At 42.5% G+C, this 24,734-nt stretch overlaps 1 long non-coding RNA gene across 1 annotated transcript; it reads right to left on the reverse strand.

Moving 5' to 3' along the window:
* Positions 1-622: 622 nt before the first annotated feature.
* On the reverse strand, positions 623-24,371 carry LOC148685025 (uncharacterized). Its single transcript, XR_015951001.1, has 3 exons — positions 24,257-24,371; positions 5,274-5,360; positions 623-1,165 (listed from the first exon to the last, which is right to left on the reverse strand). It is a non-coding gene; the product is annotated as an uncharacterized LOC148685025 (long non-coding RNA).
* Positions 24,372-24,734: the final 363 nt, after the last annotated feature.

Raw genomic sequence — 24,734 nt, forward strand, 5'->3', positions numbered from 1 at the left:
TTGTGGCCTTCCAGATCTAGAATGTGTGCATCCTCCAATACCATCCATTCCCTTAACCAACATGGACAAGCCACCTCATAATACAGTTGTAGGTCTGGCAGGGCAAAGCCCCCAAGGCAGTGTAAATCTCGGCCACTTAGCACTATTGAATACCAATCTTTTTATCATTTGCAACCTGAAGTACCCGGAGGCTCCCCTGTTGTTTTGTCCTGGTGATGCAAGGATTCAGCACTGAGAGCTTTAAGTGTGCAGGACAAATAAGTGCTGGAGGAGTGAATAGAAGTAACAATTTCTGTGTGGCCTTGAGTCTGTTATGATAAAGCAGGGGTGGCTAAACTGTGCCCCCCCCAATGTGTTCCCACCGTCCCTGATCTTGGCTGGGCTGATGGGAACTGGCATTCAATAGCAAGTGGATGGTCACAGGTTAGTCACTTGTGACCTAAGGTCACACATACAGGAAGATTGGTGGCTGTCACCTAGAGGTAGAAGGCTGCACCTCAATCTAACTCAAAGTTCCTGATCCCAAAAGTTCCTGATCCCCAAAGTATTATTACAAGCACTTAGTCCTTCTGTGGTGCATTGTGAAAGAACAGGGGATAGAGGCGCCTAACCTCTCAGTTCTGCTTTAAAAAAACAACAACATTTATTTATATACAACTGAGAATTTATACTTTATATCACATTAATGATGCCAAGTGAAATACACACAGTCCCTATCCAGTACTTTATTCCCAAAAGCAGAAAAGGCAGTGGTGTTTTATGAATTGCATTAAGGTAAAGCAACTTAAACATCTGGAATTAGTCCATAGCTGCCTTGCAAGGAATTTTGATTCGACACCTGGGCTTGAATATTTTCACTTCTTCAAGTCATTAAAGATAATGCTGGATTTCAGGCCCACAATTTGAGCTCGCCGAACTGTAATGCTTCAGTGTCTTCCAGCGCTCACACAGCCTTAGTGTGATGTGGCTCTCCATCAATTCCAAAGCCCTTTCATATCTTCGCAGAAGCCTGTTTCCTTGTCACAGGTTTTCTCACTTCAGGTGCTTGCAGCATAATGACCCTGGATTTCTCCCTTGCCATCTTTAAAATCAATAACCTTAAAACAATATTGCTGGTCCCTTCTGAGCACAGGTCTGAACCTGCAATCCATCCAGAGGTGAATATCTAGAAGAAAAGGTGAAAGAATGTTTCAAAACACAATGAACTCTCGCATTGGGATGAAAGGCATTGCTTTGGTATAATTTACAGGTCTAGAAATGGGAGACAAACACAGAGCACTAGTTTTCCTCTTATTAGAAGCATCTTAAATCTACAGAGTGGTACATAATATCAAATGCTAGGGTCATGGCACCTTGTTTTTGTTCCAGTGCTACAGTCCACCTCTGTGCTACACCAGGAGCATCCATTCATACAGCTACACCTGAGTACACTTACCCTCTTAGGCGTGTGCCATTGTGGGCCTGCGCTCCTCCAACCCATTGCGATTCCAGTGGCAGAGGCCCTGCCTTCTGGGCCACTTCCCTGGTGGCAAAGAACATACTTGCCACCCAGCCTGCTCAAACAATTGGCCAACCACTAGCAGGCTTAGGCACAAGCCACTCTTGGGGCAGGGGCAGACCTGGCTGGGCCTGCTGGTTTCGCTCAGGTTCTCTCCCAGAGGATTTAATGAAGGCTGTGACTGGCCTTGGCAGCCACTTCATCTCTGGATCACACACATTCCCACCTCTTGCTATGAACAATGCTGGTCCCATATTAGGGAGCAGGTTGGAATTCCCCCAGTTGGCTAATTGGCTCCTTCTATTTGGTTTTAGCCATCCTCACAGCAATGGTCACAGCTTTGGAGATTTAGGCATAGTCTTGGATGGGGAGGAGGTTGTAGCCTCTGCCTGCCACTCCAAAAAAAATGGAATATCCCATTAAATTATCCAGGGGAGATGCTTCTGTCCAGATGCCCTGGTGGGGGCTAGGGGCACAGCACTCCCCAGGTGCAATCCAGAGAGGGAGCTACTCTTTGATGTAGGTCAAGAACTCCCTTTCTTCTAGTTGACCTCATGTTAAGTACTTCTGGCAGAGAGCCGGAAGGGGTGTAGTCTAACCAAAGCCTATGCCAAACCTCTTAAATCTGTTGTCAATAAAGTTGTGGCCTGATTTGACCCCCCAACAGAACTTGTTGTGGCCCATAGTTTAAGACTGTCCATCAGACAGGGGACACCTAGGTACGCAAGAAGCGGTTCTATACTGAATCAGTCCATTGGTCTGCCTAACTTAGTATTGTCTCCACTGACTGGAAGTGGCTCTTTGGGGTTTCAGGCAGGGGTCTCTCCCAGTCTACCTGGAGATGTGAAATAGATGCTCCACCAGTGAGAACAGAGGCCCTTCTACAACACAAGCATTGAGGAGGAATTCCTTTAAGCCAGAGTTGTGTCAGTTGCAAAGATGAATTGAGGGAATAGAACAGCAACATGCAGAGAGGAAATCAAAGCCGCCAGCTCTTTCCCCCAACTCTGCAAAGCTGTCTTCTCAAAAGCTACCCAGATAGTCTATCAAGGGGAGAGCTGAAAAGTAGGGCACATCTGGCCAGGTGCACAACAGGAGATTCCTTTCAGCTGTTGGTAGCACAAACCTCTGCTTCTGAGCATCACTTCTGAGCATCACTTCCCACCTCTTTATAACTACCATAGTTTTCCCTTGGAGGGAGGAATAACTCATTTTCTGAATCCACAAACATAGTTGGTACCAAAGGGAATGAGAGCATCTGGAAAGAGAGCGCCATATAATAAACATGCTCAGGTGATCCAGCTGTGTATCTATATCTTTAGGCAGCCAGTGCTTTTTCATTTCTTTCACCTGTCTTGGTTCTGGAGGAGATACCTGGTAAAAGAACATTCGATCATGTGTGCTTTTATTGAAATTGCTCTGACAAAGATGTCGAAAAATGAAGGATGGAGCTAGCGGTAACTATGAATCAAGCTGTTGTGTACCATCACGGCTATCTTGATTTTTGACACAATCCTTCTGGCTGCGCTGTCCCATTTGACAACTTCAGGCTTTGCAGTCTTATGTTCTGGCAAAACCATCTATCCCTGAGCCAAATGCTCTATCCTTGTGGCCACAATAAAATTTGAAATCTGAAATCCAATGCACCTATTTTGACTTGTGGTCTATTTAATTGAGAGTATTAACTCCATCTAGGTTAGGACTCCAAATCATGTGCAAATGTTTTATTTTGCACTAGATGTATTATCACTCTAGAGAAAGATCCACAGTGCAATCCTATGCAAACCTTTTTAGAGCCAATTGATTTCAATGAAACTTACTTCCAGGTAATTGTGTATACTGTTACAGCCATACCTTTGGTTCACCCGTGTAGCGCTCAGAGGAGTAATGAAGTAGGATAAACAAAAGCTAATTGTGGCATCTCCTTTTCTCTCTCTCTTGGCACACCACTGAGCTTCCTAAGTAAAGCCTGTTTCTTTATCTTTCCCCATACCATATCTCCTTGCAATCTGTCTCTTTTCTCCTAGATTCTCTGTTTCACTTGCTCTGTAGCCTGTTCATGGTCTGTAAATCCTTCAAATATCCATCCATCCATGGACCTCTCCCCAATGTTACAACTTCCTGCCTTTAATGCCGTTTCTTTGAGTGTCTGGGTAATGCTCCACAGCAGCTGTGATCCATTCATGTCACCTGTGTCTTCCTTTGTGCTAGCAGGAAGAAGAAGGCAGTAGCATCCCTTCCATCCTCCCAGCAGTCCACTTCTCTCTAATCTCCCATACTGTGTACACACCTTTCCTCCCACTTCTTCAGGAGTGGGGAGTTTTCAGAAAAGGGTCTCCATCAACATATAATATCACTGTACACAAGTATCTCCAATGCCATAGGCTTACTTCTTATCAACAGCAAATCAGATGGGCAGACTGGGTCTATCTAGGTTGTACCTAGATAGTATTGAATGATCCTCTAATTAAAAAAAGAAAAACTTCTCACATGGGAAACTAGAAACTAATAAGAAAGATTCTATCCTTGCCTTCTCCTTGATATGTTAATTTTTTTGAATGTAGGGATTTCTTTTCTTCTTCTAAATTAAGCAGGAATATTCACTTGTCTAAAGTGCAGGACTGCCACCTAAAGTGGTATATTTCAGACACAGATTAATATATAACCTCAGCTTCTGTCTCTGAATAGTATTTAGCTACCGGTAGAACTTCAGCAAGTAACTATTGCTAAGCCTCCACGAAACAGGTTCAACAATGTCCTTCACAGGTTTGTTGTAAGAACAAAGAACATCAAGCACACTTCAATTATTATTATTATTATTATTATTATTATTATTATTATTATTAAGTTGAATTCATTACATATATAGTCCAGGGAAATTTGGACATGCTGCTGGAGAACTTTGATTTGCATGGTGCCACAAGTCTCTGCAGCATTAGAAACTGGAATGTGGATTTGCAGCAACTAATCAACTGCCAAATGATGAATTTGCATGTCACTTCTAAGAAGGTAGAAGCAGCTGCATGATTAGCAGATTGTGGTCACAGATCATACTGTTGCATGTCAAGACCCTGAGGCCTCCCCCTTATGTACACCTGGACACAGTATTTTAGGTTAATGGACAAATAAAGGCCACAACTTTATTGGTTACAGAATGTGAGTGGTATTGGCTTAGGCATTGGAATTGAACCGACTATAACTGACTCCTGCTCACCATGCAGGTGGTCCACTAAGGGTCAACCACCAGTGGGGGGAGCCCTGTTGATGTACACCAACTAAGAGCTACCCCAAGGTCCCTGTTGGGGTCATGGCATGGCTCTAACCCCCTACCCAGGCTTCGGATAAGATCCACACCCCTAGATGACTTTAATGGAATATCCTTAAAGTGGAGGGGCAGGTGATGGCCACAACCTCCCCTCCCCAGAACCAAGTTTTACCAATGCTTAGTGGGAGCAGGAAACAAGAAAGGAGATTGCCCCAGGCGCATGGCTACTTATATATGCTAAGCCATGCCCCTGGCCAACCTGATTGTTTGGCCAGGGGCCATGACGTGGCCAGGGACTCCCACATGACACAGGGGCTTAGGCACACCCCTACTGTGAGCAGGAGACCACATGGTATACCCGCAACACAGCCCCACAAGGAAGTGGAGTGGCTTTACTTAAGGGTCCCTTCTGCAAGCATGGTGCGGGAAATGCGAATCCTTTTCTGAAGAGGATGGTCTAAATTATCTATGTATTAACCATTATGTTGTGACAAGAGCTTGCATCCTTACCGTGCCTATGGAGGGACCGCTGTAGGCAAGTGTATGAGCCAGGCCTGTTTCTCCACATGGAGGAGAAATATAAGAGGGTTGATGTTTCTGTAGATGGGCCATGAAAAAGAGCAACACAAAATGCATACGGATTAATGGGTTATATTGACACCATCTGAAGTCACACTCAAGAGGCACTCATTTGGAACTGCCAGAACATAACTTATACAATAATCCATTTATTTCTTCATAGCGCCCCCTGTATATTTTTTGTGAAGATGCAGTTGCTAGGGCAACCTCATCAGCTTGCTATTATCTTCTTTCCATTTCACTTTCCTTCGACCAAGGAGAAGCTCAGCTCTCATATTGTTGTAGGAAAGTGAAGATGCGTCATGGGGCGAATGCCTGACCTGCAGTGGTGTTAAAAGAGTTATAGATGTGAAGGAAACACCATATGTCTGTCTTGCACTAATTATAACGATGTTTCCATTGCGCTGTACTCATCATTTTAGTGCTTTTCAGAATAACTGGCTCAGTTTTAGATTTTAGAAGCCATTAGAGGACAGCAGCAATTTACAGCAATCTAATGTAACCAAAGATCATTCTCAGAATTAGCTTCTTATTGCACACAGTTGGGCCACAAGTTAGATGGGAGATAGACACATTTACAATCGGCAGAGCCTACAGGAATCACACAGCCCTTTCTGCATGTAAAAATAAAAAGCTCAACCACATGGTCCTAATTAGAAATCTGCAGATATAAAATTGTAAGCTCTAAAATGTAAGAATAAAAACACACTGCTGAATGCAACCATAGAAATTCAGGCAGTGAATCATGTTACAAGAATATCAAATTATGCCTCTTTTCCAGAGTACTGCAATAGATTATACTTACTTACGTTCCCTTTTAAATGAAGGGTTAGTACTGGATGAATCTTCAAGTGGTTTAATTTCATTTTAGAAAATCCTCTTGGCCCCATATTTTTGTACAGCAGAATAGGGCTTGTGTGATTTTATTTTAAAACAATATTTCACTCCTTTTTAACATAACAATATCAAGCAGTTTTTTCTCTCTCTCTTCCTAATCTATTCATACAACTGTAATGCAAGTAAAGAAAAAAAATCAGTTGACCGTGCTGGATGTAGCTTCTATGAGTTGAACCCCAACATTTGAAAGACCAAATGTCAGCTACCATGATCTAGACCTTTTTATTACCCATTTCTCAAACGTGTTCTGCTTCCCAGCATGCAACAAATGCAATGGTGGTGAAGTCAGCTTTCTTGGTCACAGATTAAGACCTATAATAATTTATTACCTGTGCTTGGTTGTACTCCCCATTAGTTTTCTGTGCTTTAGTTATCAACACAGTTGCTTAATTGTCTATAGTTCTCCATAGTACCAGAGAGCCGGCTTGAATCTGCAGTTGGGTTGAGGACATTTGTGAGTGATTGTAATGATAAACTGAGTAATCTCCCTCTCTCAGGCTTCTTCTCAGTGGGCAAATCTTCCACTGTCATAACACTGCCTGACCCCTTTGGCAAGTCTATCAACTCCTTTTTTTAAAAAAAAAAACTTAATAAAACCTGGATTATGTTGGTGAATAGAGCTGAATAAATTAACTTATTTCAAACATTGCTGCAAAAAAGCCATTCTTTCAATAAAACATTTCTGAATTGATATGAACACCATATATCTATATCATGGCAGAAGGACACACTTTAGCAGTATAATAAAATGTTTAATATGTGTGACTTTGCACATTAAAAATAATTCTAGTATCCACAAGCACATGTTTCCTTTTGATAAGCCATTATATCAAACACCATGGGGTTTTTTGCTCTTTTTAAATAAAGCATTTGTTTACACACAGATAAAGTATTGTTTTGTATAATAAGCCTTTGAATCAAGCAGTCCTGAAATCTGATAAACTGTGTATCAATGATAAAATACTGTAGCATTGGAGGAAAATGGCACCTTGTTATCTTCCATTTAGTTTCACTGTTCCTTGTAGATGTATTAATGCATGCTAGGAAAGAATGTAGCCACACTTGTTGTTTTGTTTCAGTTTGCTGAGTTCATTATATTGAAAATGTAAATAAAGTTGACTGGTCTAAAGGGCATTTTAGGCTGCTCTGCAAAGTACAACTAGAGCGAGAGAGTAAAACTACAAAGAACAAACTAGAAATGTATCTCCACTGAATACAGTGGGACTAACATGCATATGATTGGACTAGGACTGACCCTAATATTAGACAGAGTGAGGGAACAGCCCCAGGCAGCAGTTGCTGGTGGCAGCAATCTTATTTTCTCATTTTCCCAGACTTAAACCCAGTTCTACACATTCTCAGAACAGGTTTGTGATTATTATTTTTCTGGAGTCCTCATGAGAATTCAACAGCATTATAGTGCCAATTCCTCCTAATATACACTTTTTTAAAATGTATTTTTTCCCATTCCACCCCCACTGATATATGCACTTTAATGCACGCTTTGCATTTTTTGCGCACATTGCTTGATTGAAGAACTAAATTGCAAAATTCGAAATAGTGCGAATTTTGAAGGATGGCTGTGTTTTGAGCCTCATATTGTTCTGCAGATTAAAGGCAGATTTAGTGGGTTTGCCTTTAAATGCAAAACGAGTTGAATTTCTCCCCCATCCCTACCTGCCTGCCTGCCTGCTCCTCCTGACAAGATCAGCCAATAGAGAGGAACGTCAGAATGGATCTGGCCTCCCAGTAACTCATCACTGTCACAGGTGTACTGTCAGAGTCTATCCCAGCTACTATCCCTTCCACTGGAAGATAAAACAGTGTTTATCTCAAGACCTGTTCTGCACCCCCTAACTGCTGCCTGTTGAAAGCTGTCCTCTTGGCAGTAGTAAAGATTCAGCTACCAGTCCAGTCAGCTTCTGCGCATGAAAGGGTGGTAATAAGGCTACTATCCTTCACCTCAGATGGCAACTGTCTTGAACTGGTGGTTTCTCATTGGTGCTACTGAGCCTAAATATAATGTTGCTGTAACATTTGTAGATGGAAGAAAATGTCCCTTATTTAAAAGGTCTTAAAAATTGGTTTCTGTTTATAACTACAGTGCCATAACCATTGCTTACTGGCTGTACTGTCAAAACATCTTGCATCACCTCAAGAACAGTACTTCCCAATGCAAACCATTCCCATGTTCAATTGAAGGCCATCATGTGATATGCAAGTGTACGTAAAAGCAGGGTGCAATTGGGACCAGGTTACCCAAAGGACCACCTCACACCATATACCTCTGCCGTGCAACTGTGGTCCTCACGTGGGGCAATGCTGAGAGTGCCACTTGCCCCAGAGGTGTGCTTAGTTTGTAAGACAAATGAGGCTTTTTGCCTTACGCTGCCAGCCAACTGGACTTAGACAGGCACCCTCCCTCCAGTCCTTTTGTGTACAAAGACCTTCCTTGAGGTATACGCCTCAAGGCACTTATGAAATAGTAACTGTATATCTATGGTTTTATTGTCTTCAGAATTTGTAGAAATCGTTTCATTGTTCTGAGAGTTCATAGAATTGGTTTTATTTGGGTTCAGAATTTGTGTTTGTATTTTATTTTATTTTGTACCTTGTACTCCTCCTTGATGGTCTCAGGCACTGAATCAGTTGAATGTATTTGGGTTGTTGTTGTTTTTTAAAAAAGTAACTTATTTCTTATTCACTTTTGATTTCCATATTAGCTTGGCCTTTTTAACTATTCAAGGAAGAGAATTTGAGCAGACATTTGGGATAGGGAAAAGGAAAACAACCCCCCCCTTCCTGAACTGGAATTAGGATCCAAACTGGACTCGGGTTTTCCCCCAATGTCATCTGACTCCCATTGTGCCCTGATCTCTCCTCCAACCTACCCCCAATGGGAATCAAAGACCCCCCCTCACCCCTCCTTCCTCCTTCCCTACTGATCTGTGAACTGCCAAGACTCCCCTACCTACCCTCCCAACCGCCCACAGTCTCTCCCACTTATTTACATATGGTCTCCTCTTTCCTTTGACTTGTTGCCAAAAATTACGTCAGACTCAAGTATTCCTGGCCCATGTGCTTTTCCACAAGACTACCTTGCATGGAACAAGGGACGCGGGTGGCGCTATGGGTTAAACCACAGAGCCTAGGGCTTGCTGATCAGAAGGTCGGTGGTTCGAATCCCCGCGATGGGGTGAGCTCCCGTTGCTCGGTCCCAGCTCCTGCCAACCTAGAAGTTTGAAAGCACGTGAAAGGGCAAGTAGATAAATGTGGTGGGAAGGTAAACAGCATTTTCGTGCGCTGCTCTGGTTCACCAGAAGCGGCTTAGTCATGCTGACCACATGACCCAGAAGCTGTACGCCGGCTCCCTTGGCCAGTAAAGTGAGATGAGTGCCGCAACCCCAGAGTCGTCCGCGACTGGACCTAATGGTCAGGGGTCCCTTTACCTTGCATGGAGGTAATCCTTGGGAAATCTGTATTTCCCAGGCCTCCTTATGCCTAGAACACTACAGCCAGGCAATGGGATAGGAAGGACTGAGGAATGGAGCCTGGTGGGTGGGAAGAAGAAAGGCATTTACTTCATCTCCAGCTCATATTAAAATCCAAGCTGGAGTTGAATTATGGGACTGTAATGTTGGAGCATTACGAGCCCCACAACATGCATAATTCTGAGCCACGAAATGCAGGTTTTGGCAAGATCACTTGTATAGATAACATTCTCTTTGTTGAGAAGGTTAAAAAACAAGTCTAATGAATAAGTCCTGGGGAAACTGATCTCCTTTCAGACAATTTATCCTAGGCAGCAAAGGAAGCTCAATTTGCCCAGGTAAATTATTCATTATGAATAATTCTCACACTTTCCGTGCTGCTGTACATGTGAAAAGGGTTATTATTATTATTATTTATGGCAAATGGTTCTCTCACCACCTCTACAGAGACTCATTAGCACTGATCCCACATGGAAGTTAATGGTTTTAATCCAGCTCTTTTATTTATTTATAGGTGTTTCTGCATTTGTTTGTCTGGCACTCTCTAAATGGATTGTGCTTCTTTCTATGGGCAAAGTAATGATTTCTTTTCAGGTGGAAGGTTCCTATATCCACTTTCCCAGGAAACAAAAACTAGCTAATGATGTTCAGCCACTCAATGAATCGGATGGTTTGTGTGGCAAGGGACAAAACCCAAAGTGATGGTTATCTTGCTAAATATTGCGTTTAGCAAAATTTCTATGCTTTCACATGTTCTGAGAGCCTTTGCACATGCACACCAGAGTAAATAAGATACTGGACAGTAGTGCATATCTCTTTCCTGGATCATGGATGTCTAAATCTGATGGCTTCTCAGATTATTGGCAACGTGGAGATCTTTCTTCACTACTTACAGACAGATAAAATGTTCACAAAATCGTGTTGCTGCAGAAGCATACCCTCCTTGTTGTACCTTTCTGGAAGGGCTTTCTAGTACAAACATTGTCTAGCACAGGACTGGAAACCAGCACCCAAAGAATGAAATGAAAGAAAGAAAGAAAGAAAGAAAGAAAGAAAGAAAGAAAGAAAGAAAGAGAAAGATTTTACAAAATGGCATGGGGATGTGAAGTACATCATTCATATCTATAAAAGAATACTGAAAATTTGCCCATGGAGCACACAGCAATCACACAATAACACTAAATAGACAAAATGAATGACATGTCCAACAGTAGACCATCCCTGCAACAGAAACATAACCTTGAGGGGAACCGTGGACTCCAATATAAATTGGAAACAAAATGTACTGTACAACAAACAGATTCTGTTGCTATATCCAAACTTATCCACTGGATCTTCACACAAAACACAGCCTCTCTAGTCCTTAAACTCTCTGAACAAGGGCGCATATTGTATTTGTGTGCTGTGCAACAACTGACCCACTGCAACACTTCGAAATATTTTGCTAGCGGATAGCAGCAAGTGGTTTACCAGTAACGGGAATAAATATGTCAGCACTGATGCATCACATTGGCTTTAATCCTACTGACTCATGCCTTGATATTTTGCTTTTCTCATTAGGGATGGAGAGAACCCACACAGTCAGGTTCAAGCAAAATAAGAAAATTCCTTCAGTAGCACCTTAAAGACCAACTAAGTTTATATTTTGGTATGAGCTTTCGTGTGCATGCACACTTCTTCAGATACCACTTCTTCAGATACACTTCTTCGTGCATGCACACGAAAGCTCATACCAAAATATAAACTTAGTTGGTCTTTAAGGTGCTACTGAAGGAATTTTCTTATTTTGCTTCGACTCAGACCAACACGGCTACCTACCTGTAGTCAGGTTCAAAACTGCACTCAGGATTACCTAGCCATCCCCCCCCCCCCACATTCAGAAACAGCTCAGCTTATTCCAAACTCAAATAAGATCCTGGTGCACCCGGTGATGTTATTTAGTTCATGGCATGGTGTTATCCCTCTTCCTCAATGGTCCCCCATGCCACCCCACTCATCTGCCTGATTGGAGGGAAAGGGCATAGATCTCTATGGAAGACAGGGGGTGGGGGAAATGTCACATACATCCCAGCAAGGATCCTGTTACCACACACACTCTCCCACCCCACCCTCAGATATATCCTCTTCTTCCTAAGAGAGAGAAACCTCTTCACTGGCTTGTGTTGACTTGGTACCCTAAGGGTCAGGGGTGGGGTGTACATATTCTACCCCCATGGAGTTTTGTTGATACAGTGGAGCTCCATTGATTTGCGCTGAGAAAGTCATCATTCGTGTGAAAGACAAGCACAGCTTTTAACCCATCAGTGTGAACTTAGACCTGTCTGCCAAATGAAAGATCTCTTCCGGCTCCCCTCTTCCTTCTTGAGCTCTGGGCTTTTTTTCCTAGTCAGCTTGGTTTTGTTCTGTTCTCTCTCTGTGTGCTTGTATAACAGGCCACAGAAAGACTCGAAAGCTTAAGGGGTTTCTGACCCACCTTTGGGATGCCTTGTTAATAGTGCAATCCAACTTGAAAACATTAAAATCACCCCAATTCACCTCGTAATTAGAGATGCACACAGACCCAATGCACTCCCCTATCATAAACAGCATGTTTGCATTTGTGATAATCTTTTTAAAAATTATTTATACATTATTCTAGTAGATGTCCGTTGTAAGCCTTGCTTCTGTCCCAGAAGCAGCAGCACCATCAGTTTGTTGCCTGCAGGAAACTATACTAGACAGGGATAAGTAACTGGTACTTTAACTTCACATTTCTGTAAGTACTTTATGTGACCATGATGAAAGAGAATAAAATCTCTACTCTGCCAATAAATCTCACATCAGGCTCTTTGATAGAAATTCTTGATTAGGCTCTTTGATAGATAGAAACAGGGCTCAGCAAGGGCCAGGAAAAGGAAAAGTTTAATTTCTTTCTGTGATATGCCTAACATGCTGCTTTATCGTACACTTCTGCTATTTCATGGGATATTCTGTTCTCAATCAGCAATGGTCTAAAAGCCTTTCCCCCTATTATGAGAGTTGGACTCATCTAGTCAGGGATTAAAAACACTCTGGGTGACCTTTAAAAACAAATTTTTCAGAGCCACAGCTTGTGAATACCAAAAATCTAACACTTTTTAACACATTGTTTGTGGTACGGTTGGGGGGAAGAGACCTGTAAATTCTAGTAATCAATCAGTTTGAAAAAATAATCATACTGTGCCTGCAGACATTTCACAATTTGACAGTGGCTAATTATTCACTCAGCTCTAATTTTTAGCATACTCGTTCAACTGAAAAAAAATGGAGAAATCCCATATTCTGCTTTTCAAGTTTGTAGGGGTAAAAGAGGAAAGGATCTGAATCTTTCTGTAAAGAGTTTGTTTAGGTTCAGATCTCTTGCTTACAAGAAAAGAAAAAAAACCACAACATATTCCAAAGAAAATTGAACTCTGAGCTTTGATCTGCAAGAAAACACATAATATCGGTCCCTTGTTTCCCATATGTATGAGATATTCCTTACTGCTGCATCCTGTGATCTTGTTGGTTGGTCTGGTGATATTCATATTGTACATTTGTAAAATTGTTTGGGAATGCAATTTTTTTTTGAACAATTTTACAAATATAAACAGTTCCCATGTATCTCCATCCTGCCTCCCCTGCTGGTGCAAGGGGACATGTTACATGTTTAGGTTAAAATCACGAAAGATGGAGAAACTGGGTCATGCACGAGTCTTATGACTAACATATGAAGCCTTGAACAACTTGAGACCCGGTGAGCGGAAGGAACTGTCTGATCATCTGTAGAAATTTTACTTCTGGCACACTGCTTAGAGATTTACAATATTGAGCAATTTCAGAATGTTTTTGAACAAATAAATGAACGACTGCCTTTCACTTACAAGGAGTGTGCTGGGCCTAGCAAGGGAGTGTTTCTCACTGGGAAATCAAGCAGCAATTCTGGCCCACTTCCTCGAAATTTTGCTTGCCTGCTCCTTTGGGGAAGAGCAATTTTCTCCAGTTCTGTAGGAGTGAAAGACATCCATTACCAAGGGACTGTCTGCTTGTCTAGGAAGGTGGCCCTCAGAAACCAATCTCATTGATTTTATGACATGCCCTATGATCTAGGAACATAATCACATTGTACAGCTTTTTCTGAAGGTCTTGATAGGAAGGCTGATGGCCCTAAAATTATGAGGAGCAGTTTATATCCTGCCTCCCTCCAACCCCTGAACAGAACAATTGCAGTAGATCTGTGGCACTGTAGTTCTACAGCACAGAACAGCTCTAAAGTGGTCTGACCTTTCTCCATCTGTTTCAAGAGACTTCAAATCCAAAAAATTCTGCCTCTAGAATTAGAGCTCCAAGCTGCATTTAAATACTATGAACTATAAAGCAGACACCACTTTAATGTTTCATTTATAATAATCATAGTGGAAGGCGAGGCATATTTTTTTTTGGAGAACAGGGTTAAAGGCCACCTGGTCCATTGTAGATCATTCTCATGTATGGATTCCATTTCCTGCTCTCCTTGCCATAACAGCATCTAATTGTTTTCTTGGACTTGGGGTTTTATTTTAGTGACCTGATATACTTAACCCAACATACATTAATTCCACTCACACTTGCTTTTGCGTGTGTGGCTGAAAAGCTAAACCACTTCTTAATGTGAACATTGCACTAATTCCCCTCATACATTTCTCTGTGTTCTTCTTGATGTGTCATTTGTGTAGAAGCGAATTACAAACAGTACACTTATTGGTGCCTTAATTATATCAGCTTTCCCTACTACAGTAATTCCATTCTCTCATGCGTGATCTCTTCATGACCTGAAGTTTCGGGAGAGTTGTGCCTATATTTTGTTTAAGCCTGAGAGATCTTATAGTTAGTTAAAGTAGATAAGTTAACTTCTACCTGAGAGAATGCATTTCCTGACCCACTTTGTCTCATAAACCTTTTGTTTTGTTTTGTTTATTCTTGTTGTATTATTTTCTGCCTGAGACTCTAATTATTAAGTTTTCCCTCTCACAAGTTCCCCACTAGATAATCTGTGGTAGATTGTAGAAATTTGTGTAATTGGCGTACCGTGAGGTGGGTGAATTGTATTTATTTGGGGGCAGTTAGTGGGAGTGGATCCACTGCATTATTAATTGGTGGTATTAATCGGGCGGATTCACTACAACATGTTACATAACACATAAGTTATTTGACATCTTAAGAAGATACTTTTTTATTGTAGTTAGTAAAACTGGTTGAAGGCCTGGCAGTTGTTTTAACAGCAGTGGTTTGCAGTCCCAATAGGCTGGTCAAACTAGCAGAGCCAGGGCAAAAGAGAGCTAAGACAGTGCACTGTAAATCTCTCATCCTTTTTACAGTCTCAAACAAAAAAGTCTAGGAACACAAGCACAAGCTTCTGTATGCAATTGTCACCCAGTATTACCATGTGCAAAGGTTTTTTCCCCTACGAGTATGTGTGTATTTTTCCTATGTGTGTGTTGAGAGATGCAAAATTCATCAGGCTGAATTTAGCATAGTGGGATAGAGATGAAGACTTTCGGGACTTTTAGAGCTCACTTCACTTTCCAAAATGAATCCGGCTACAGAAATAATAAGAAAAAATGATACCATAACACCCTCCTTCTTCAGAGAACAACAATCTCATGAGTGCTCTCTGAGCCATATTTCTTTCAGAGAGGTCTGGGGGGGCCCTCACTCTTGGTATAGGTGGGTTGAGACTCTTCTCATCATTGAATCCTCCCTGGGGTTACTGTGTAAAATTCCTTCTCCCCCTCCCTCAATACCTGCTCCTGTAGGAGGGCTACTTCCTTGGCTCACTCAGAAGGAGTTATTATTGTTATTTATTAAATTTCTATACTGCCCTTCACCCAGTGCTTTTTTTCAGGGGGTAATCAAGGGTACATAGTACTGGCACCTCTTTTGTTGTTGTTAAAAAGTGTGGCACTTACTGTAACAACTTCATGGTGAGTGCCGGCACCTATTTTTCTAGAAAAAAAAAGCACTGCTTTCATAAAAAAAATCACAGGGTAGTTTACAATATAAGAACACAAAAATGCATACCATAACAACAAACAAAAACAATACCTCACAAACACTTTAAAGGGCCATAAATTGTTTAATTCACCAAAGGCCTGGGAAAAGAGGAATGTTTTTGCCTGGTCACCACCACAGCCAGTCTCTGACAGATTAGATACCCTTTTCTGGAACAAAACAAAGAGTCACTAGTCCTCTTCATGTATTATTTTCATGAAATGGCAACATGGATACAGATGGGCCTCAGATCCTAAATCACATGGGGAACCTACAAGAATAGAAGTTTCAGCTTCCACTACAGAAGTTATTCCTCAACATATGAAGGGTCAGAAGGAGCCATGAACCTCGGGCATTGTAAAAAAAGAACCCAACAACTTCACAGCCCCGTATTGAGATTGTCCCTTCATATGAGGAACACATGATGAAGGTTACGGTTGAAATAAACAGCAGTGACACAATTGCAGCATAGAGTCTGCATTATTGCATAGGATCAGCCAGCACTGGTCTTCAGGTGGCTTCTCTCAGAAAGACAAGACATTGATTTTCTTGAAAATTTGTCAAGTTAGACAAACTGGAGCAAATTCATTGTGAAGACCTGCAGATGCTTTCTGTCAAGTTCACTGTTTTGTGTGTTGTCTGCATGGCTGGAGCTCTCAGAACAATCTGTGAACAATGGACTTCTGTAGGGTTGCTTCATACATCTAAGGCCAGTGAGCACATAAGAAAATGCTGTGAGTGATATGTATGGTTTCTTACTTTTCACTAGAACTTATGGATTCTCCAGTTCCTCTGAAAGTGTTTTGATAGAGCTTGGACCAAAAATGACATTAGTTCAATTCCTAGCACCCACCCCCCTCTCACACACATGCCAAGCAAAAAGAAAATATACAAAGCTGCTGTCAAAGTTTAGCTTTAGTTTTAAAATGATCCAGTATGTTCAAAGTTTCACAAACACATTTTTACAGATCCTGTACGACAAAAATAAACATGTTAAGATAACTTTATAGAGTTATGAGAGAACATTCATTTAGAGCGATATCCAATGTTAGTCCTGGTCAATGTAAACCCATTGAGATGAATAACACAAGACTAATTAAGGGCCATTAATTCCAGTAGGTCTACTCTGAGTGCAACTTAGTTGGAGACATTCCATAGAGTTGAATGGGATCCTTGTTTCTCTTTTTCCCTAGAAGGATACAGGTATGCATACACCATAGCAGCCACTAATTGAAAACACCACAGTTTTGTGTGCTTCCCTTACACCTAGTGAGCCATCTCTTAACTAGGTTCCCTCCTTTCAGGTTCCTTCTGATCTCCCCCCCCCCCCCCAATTTACTAATCCTTAGTAATTAAGTGATTGGTTAAATAGCCCCAATAATATTGGTTAAAGAGCCTTGTTCATACCAACTCCCATTTCTCTGATTCTCATCCAACTCTTTTATTTCCAGAGTTTCTGGAGAGATAGTACTCTTGTAATCTGGCACTCTCGTAGCAAGAAAGAAGAATAAGAAGGGGACCAAGAAAAGAGTGAGATAAAACTAAATGGAACAGGGAGCAAAAAAAAAAAGATTGGATAAAGGGATGGAAGTTATAGAGAAACACCAACTGGAAAGGCAGTACAGAAGCAAGGCCCGGTATCCAAAAATACATTAAGGATGAAATAAAAATTGGACCTTCAGATTGAAAGAAAGAAATGAAACCCTCAGAGCAAGAAGCCATAGTTCTAGAGTGGTTTTAATATTTTGTCCTGTATTTACAGAGTCCATGTGTGTATTTGGTCATGGAGAAGGCTGGGGTGGGGGAGTATTTGTCTTCCTGTTTCTCTCCATTTAACAAATATTTTGTTTGGCATAGTTCTGCTGGCTTATCTCTCTGACCTACTATCTGCTGTACTGATAGATTAAATTAGTACGCCTGCAGCATATTTTATTTTTAACTTTATTTACTTTCCTTAACTTTTACTTAACTTTTCCTCATTAGCTTATTTTAAAACCCTCATGATTAATCTAAAATGTGAGGTGGTTGTAACAAGGTAGCATATTTTTGGCTGAAACAAATACTTTAAAACACCATGCCATCAGCTAGATATTTTCCTCTCTTTTTTTAAGTAATAATTACATTTCCAAGTTTTCTTACCCTCTTCATAAAAGAATGACAGTATTCATTTTGGGAGAGAATTATGCTGCAGATCACACAAGTGACTAACCATGATGACAATTCCATTTGCATGGTAATTAAACTCTGCATTGGAAGCTGTTACTGAGATTCATTTAACGAGAGAATGTGAAAAGTTAATTAGAACGTACACAAAGGTTTTGGTAGCTGGAAGTAGACGCATATATCGTAACCAATTGGCCATTGCCCAATCTTGGAGCAAAATCCCATTTGGAAACATTGTGTTTCGCTGTGACTTTGAAAGTGAGATATCATATAGAATGTATTGCACTAAAATGTATCATAAGCTTGTTCTTTAGGAGGCTCTTGCCCACAATAACTTTTAGCAAGCTGATGAACTCTTTCCACATTGGCTGTGAGGGGATAGTTGTCGCTGCTTGAAATAAAATAAAAGTAAAAACTGGATAACATTTGGAAACCAAAAGCATTAAATGATCTTTGTGCGCCAGGCAACTTCACAAGAGTCATAACATTTTGATTTTATAAGATTCCAGCAAAAAATGTGGACAGATCGTTACAGCTCCAAAAGAGTCTACAAAGGGAATTAGTTCAATAAGCAAGTTGAATAAGGGTAGCTTTGTAGTGTGCTGGAAAAATGTAAGGCCTTGAAAACAATTTAGCATAAAATGGAATTGGGACACGATTGCATCATATGAGATACACCACACCCATCACTGGATCGAAATGCCAGGAGAACTTCTGACATGTCTCCATTCCTCCCCGATTACCTTGTAAGGGACATTGCGTGACCAGGCTGCGACAGCCCCAGCCCCCAGGGATCACAAGAAAGGAATAAAGACTCTGGCAACGTGTTATGGAATTAAAATTAGGCCAAAACTTTCTTAAACTTCTGAATGTAGGAAGACCTTGGCTTAGGCCTTGGGCGTGTACCCCTCCCAGCCTCACAGCCGGTCTGTCTGTAGGACCAATTCAACACTTCAGTGGAAAGAACTTCCTATGTCTTTAAGTGGCGCCTTTAACACCTTTCTTCACCATTTCTCTCACACACATTCAGAACACGGCCAGATTTATTTTGAACTTCTCAAAGATGTCTCCTGTTCATGTAGCAATTATCACAGGCCTCCAGGTGTTTGTCTCTATTGTCATCGAATAAAAAAGGGGGGGAACCTACAGCAGTTCATATTTCTCTTTTCTTTTCATTTTACAAGTTGCAAACTAATAAATCTGGCATTCAGAGTCCAGATCTCTCTTCTAGAGATGGGTTTCCCCTCCTCAGGGCTACACAGTGCTAATAGCCAGTGTTGTTATTAGCAGCAACTAATTAACCTCTCTCACACATTTATTTGCAAAAGATGCAGAGCAGTGCTAAAATCCTTAAAGATGACAGGTGTGAAGTTTTAATAGTAATTACTATATGAAGATAATCAAGCAACATGGGCAAAAATGAGCACACTGTGATGTTATGTGTCGTGGATACAACACAAGAAGCTAGAAGGCTCATTGACAGAAATGACTGCAACAGCAGCACTGGGCTTGCATTCAACATTTTGCAGGTAAACTATCAGCAATCCCCTGCAGACTCCTGTCCTGTAGAGATAGGCAAAACCCTCTTAATTTGGAATGCGTAGTCTAGCATTTCTGAGTATTTTCTGGGAATCAGGGGCAGACTTTGGTCTTTCAAATTTCAGCTGCACCCTGTAAGAGTACAAAAGTCAGTGTGCACACCTCACCTTCCATTCTCAGTTCACTATGTCATAGTTGTGATGCTCTGTGGCTTGGTGCCCAGTGTGGTGGAACCAGTCATGCTGCCCTAAATCTGCCTCTGCTGCAAATTCTCTGAAGCCCAGAAAGATCAGGCAAGGAGGGATTGCCAACACCCACTATTCCCAGTCTTTCTCCCCCCCCCCCCGCCCGCCCATTTGTGAAGTGGAGAAGAGGAAATACAGTGTCAGGCATGACTCACTATGATCCGGGAGATGCAATGGAGGACCCTGAACTTGCTCAGATATATCCACCACTGTCAGGAATGTGGAGATCTCATTTAAATCAGGGCTGTGCACAGACACCCTCATCCCCACCCTGTGGCCCCACCCTGTAGATTAGATCAAGTGCCACCACATCAGCCACCCACACCACCCTGGATCCACCCTGAAGCAATTCAGGGGACAGAGCCAAAAGTTTTCAAAGGGTTTCTGAAGTCCACAGTAACATAGAGAAGAGTGAGTGTCCCATCCTGGCATCTACGGTGGGCATGTGCAATGGTGTGTGTTTGATATAGGAGAGGCTGAGTCATTGTGAATAAGAACTGAGCAGGAAAAGCAAGTGGTCTCCTGGGAACTTCTGATGAGCTATTTATGAGAGTTTTTGCAGGCACCATAGGGGGTCCCTGATAGGCCCATGGGTGCCATGAACTCTCTCTCTCTCTCTCTCTCTCTCTCTCTCTCTCTCTCTGAATATAAATGCATCATAATGAAATTTTCTAAATATTGCAACATCAGTTTGAGGGCTGCTCGTTTTGAATCAACAAGGAGCCCACTAACTTATTAAGTTGTTGCCCTGCAAGTCCCATCAGCACTGATCAGTGGCCGCGCTGGCCAACAAAATCTGTAAGGCACCAACTCGTAAGGGCCGAGGGGTCATCGCCCCCAATAAAATGTTGGAGGGTGCTAGCCGCCCCCCAGATTGATTGACACTGTCATTCAAATGGTGTCTGTGTCTGTCATGTGATTGATTATACAGGACAGGGCTTACTTCGGCCTCCTCAGTATTTTCTTCAAGTTGGCATATGGTTACCAGACGTTCCCATTTCCTGGGGACAGTCCCCAGATTTACAAATCTGTTCCCGGACAAAATCCATCCCCGGATTTCATTTAATGTCCCCAGATTTATATTTTAAGTGTTGTAGATTTATTAATAGGGAATGATGTTGTTTGACTGGTTCAATGGCACAAGGCACATCATATGGGGACTTCCGGCGAGGCAAAATGGCAGGCGCCATGGCAGTGAGCAGCTCCTGAAGTCAGCCAGAGCCAACTGCGCTACCAGGCTGGCTCCAGGCTGCTGAGACTGCCGCTGCCACCGCAGCTGCCGAGGGGAAACCGGGAACACCCGGCGCGTCAACTGGGGGAACCACTGATCCCCACCCCCTGTGACCCAAATTGAGCTGGCTGACTGCCCAGAGGCGCTCCAGGGCCAGGAAAACCCGGAGCCGACGCAGGGAGAATGAGGAGAGGAGGAGAAAGAAGAGAGAGAAAGAGGAAGGAGAAAAACGAGTGGAGCCCCAACCATGCCGCATCGCTGCCACTCTGAGGAGGAGAGGTGGGAGAGCATTGGGAGGGCAAGGACATGTGGCCAAGCCCAGGCTCGACCCGAGCCTACTCCATGGTGGCTAGCGCTCCAAGAGAGCAGGCCGGGGCCAGAGGAAAGGCCGTGCAACAGAGGAGACCACAGAAGAGAAGATATTACTTCTTTTTTAATAACTTTTTAATGACTTTTTTCTCTTTTTTTAAAAAAGTGTCCCCAGATTCTTTGAAAAAATCTGGTAACCTTAAGTTGGCACCCCTGAAGGCAGGAGATTAGTGAAGGACCAAAAGAGGGCTCTTTCTGTCCTGTATTTGAAAGTTTCTAAAACTGGATTCAGATCAGAAAATACTGTGTGGCTTGGATTTTTCTTACTTCCACTTTTGCGACAGCTTTTCTGTGAAGATCGGATTGTCTCCAAGATATTAAACCTTTTCAACATGTGCCAGTGGTGTCTGCAAAGCCTTGGCAGAAGTATGCTAATATCTGGAGAGGGAGTTATTCTGCAGTGATTTAAAATACAATACAGCAAAACAAATGCTTAGGGTGATAATGTTAAGTGTTATGCAAAATTGACAACATTTCACATTTGCATTTGAAAGTGAGCTTTTGTCTCTTTCTGATTGATATATAAAACATGTTTGCCAATGAAATTAGAGACCTAGTATCTATAAATAAGCTAATGCATCCAATACTGGCTAGCAAGAGAATGCTCAAAACTGACAATTAGATTTATTCAACTTAAGCTGCCACTGAGTTGAGTTCGGACTGAGGCAGCTCTGGCATTAATCCATCCAAAGAGCTCCAACTTCATTCCAGGACATGGATCAGATCCATGCACATCAATTACCATTGCAGGCATGCAGAGGCATGGGTGGCATTGATAAACTGGACTACTATACAAAGGTAACATCTATATTTCTTCCTTTGCCCACTATTGCCCCCAGCCCTGCCCTCATACGGTTGACTGTGGGTGGGAATATGGATGGTTTCCCCCTCCCCCTCCTCTGAACAGCAAATCCTCCTGCAGCCGAAACACTGAACCTGCTCATGTATGCATCCTAAGTAGGGCCAGTCCACCCATAAGGCAAAGTGAAGTGACTGCCTCAGGCAGCAGCATCCACAGGGGCAGCAGGTCCCAATGTATATCTTTATTCTCCCTTTGTTCCTGAACATAGATTTTCACTCACACGTCTTCCCTGGTGGAGGGCAGGGCACCATTTTGGGACTCGCCTCAGATGCCAAAATGTCTTGGGCTGGCCCTTAAAATACAACTTGCCCAACACAATGCAGGCTCCATGTTTTGGCAGGGATGGGGGCTTGGGAAAGGTAGTCCCCTCACATGGATGCACATCTCCTCCTTGCCACTGTCACAACTGCCTGTTTCCTTCCCCTCTTCCTCTGGATTCAGTCTACCCAACCCCTCCAGAATTAGTGTGCACAACAGGAGGAGGAAGTTGCTCATTATGCTAGTCATTCTTTGCATGTTTGGACAGTGGAGCGCACAGGGGGAGGAACAGAGCCTGGAGACTTCACATATGAGGAGTCAGCTGTGGGGCCGCTGCATAGATGTGGCCCTCAGCAGGTGCCTAATAATGCTGGCTCCTGATGCCAGCCTGGACAGAACTGGCTGCTACAACTCCAAACAGGCATGGGGCCTTGTTTACAGATGCAGCTTGTTTTTGTTGTGATCATTCCATGCAGGTATACAAGAGTGAATTAAGTGTTAAAGAGCAGTTTAAGAAGGGCTTGCATTGGAGAGAGGAAGTTGGTTCCAGCTCCACGCAGCTCCCGCCGTTACCGCCAGTGGGGGGGTCAACTCTGGGAAATGGGGGGGCACAGGAGGGATCTTCGCACCAGGGCGCCCGGTATGCTTACGACGGCCCTGTTCTCTTTGACATCTGATGGGAGGGCGTTCCACAGGGCAGGCGCCACTACCGAGAAGGCCCGCTGCCTGGTTCCCTGCAACTTGGCTTCTCGCAACGAGGGAACTGCCAGAAGGCCCTCGGCACTGGAGCTCAGTGTCTGGGCAGAACAATGGGAGTGGAGACGCTCCTTCATGCCCTCCCTACAAGCAAACACAAACAACACAGCAGCATTTAGGACTAAACCTTTGCTCAAATTAAGGCCTGATTGAGGGTAAATCTTTCCATCCAAGGAGGCTTGTTATCAAGACAGCTTTTATAACTGAACCCTCTGTGTTTGAATGGAGAATATATTTTGGTTCTTTTTAATCAAGCTGTCTGTCGTCTAGTTGCTTGTGCATTTTACTAAATATTGTCCATTCATCCCTCTGTCCCTTTGGGCACAACATTTTGCAAGACAAGTACTGTCTTTAAAGTGAAATCAGTGGCTGAAGGCAACATCTGAGCCAAGGTCTTGGTTCTTTTTCTACTCCCCCTAATTTCCTGTCCATTAAATTAGCACAGTGACTAATGCCTGTTTTAAAGTTAAGTAGCTGGGAACACACACTTCAGAAAGAATTGTCACCATGACCTTGCTGGGTCAGGGCTGGATTTGAGGGTCACAGCCTTAACATGTCAGACAGTGATGTTTCTAACAGTCACAGAATTAAAACGTTCAGGCTTTGTAACAAATGTCCAGAGCCCCAATCTGATTTGTTTGATATTATTGACCTTGGCTTGGTTTAAATTGGCCAGAGGAATCTGTGGGAGAGGTTTAACCTTGCAAATAAACACAGTGCAATTTTTTTTAAAAGGTATGTGGTCATACCACTGTGATTTACAGATGAGTTTTGTGAATTCTGGAAGCCTCTGCATTCAATTAAAGCTACATTTGGCCCTGTGCACCTTAGGAATATTATGTTCTCCTAAGTTGGTATAAGGAAATGTTTACATTCCACATACACAAAATTCACTGCATAGTAAATTATCCACAGAAGGGGCTTCATGGGTGGGTCATTTTTTATACCAGCTTCCTACCAGGGAGCAAATGTGCTGGCAGAGCCAACCCAATGCCCCTGCTGGTGTGTTTCCACCACACACAATGATCTTTCCACTGGCTTGCTCCTTTCCTTCTCAGTAAGCAACAGCAACCCACCTGCTGGAAATTTAGTGTAGCAGTTCCAACACACTCAGGAAGCCAATTTTGATCGTCCATATATACATCAAGTGTTCTTTCCATCTTTATTTTCCAGATTACCAGAGTGCATTCCACTTGTTACCCAAATAATTCGGCACCTGTAAGAAAGAGATTCCACTGCTCAGCAAGGCAAATGCTGCCCATTCATTCCAGTACTTCTGGACTTCCTTTCCTAGTTCCCTGTTGTGCAATTCCCCTTTTGATCCCGGAACCAGGAACCATTCAAACAGAGCAATCATTTCAATAGAGTGGGGTAGAAGAGATTTTATTGGGGAACAGCAAGAAAGAGGACCAGCTTTGGGATTTGGACAACTCTTGTACAAGAAGTCATCAAAGGATTCTCTCAATCAGAAATAAGTAGAAAAGGTGGGGCATTCATACTGGGGAGGACCCTACAGTCTCCTATTCAGGTGTTTTTCTTAATACAGTGGTACCT

Source organism: Zootoca vivipara, chromosome 7 (genome assembly GCF_965207765.1).
Source record: "Zootoca vivipara chromosome 7, rZooViv2.hap1.1, whole genome shotgun sequence".
NCBI classification, from domain to species: Eukaryota; Metazoa; Chordata; class Lepidosauria; order Squamata; family Lacertidae; genus Zootoca; species Zootoca vivipara.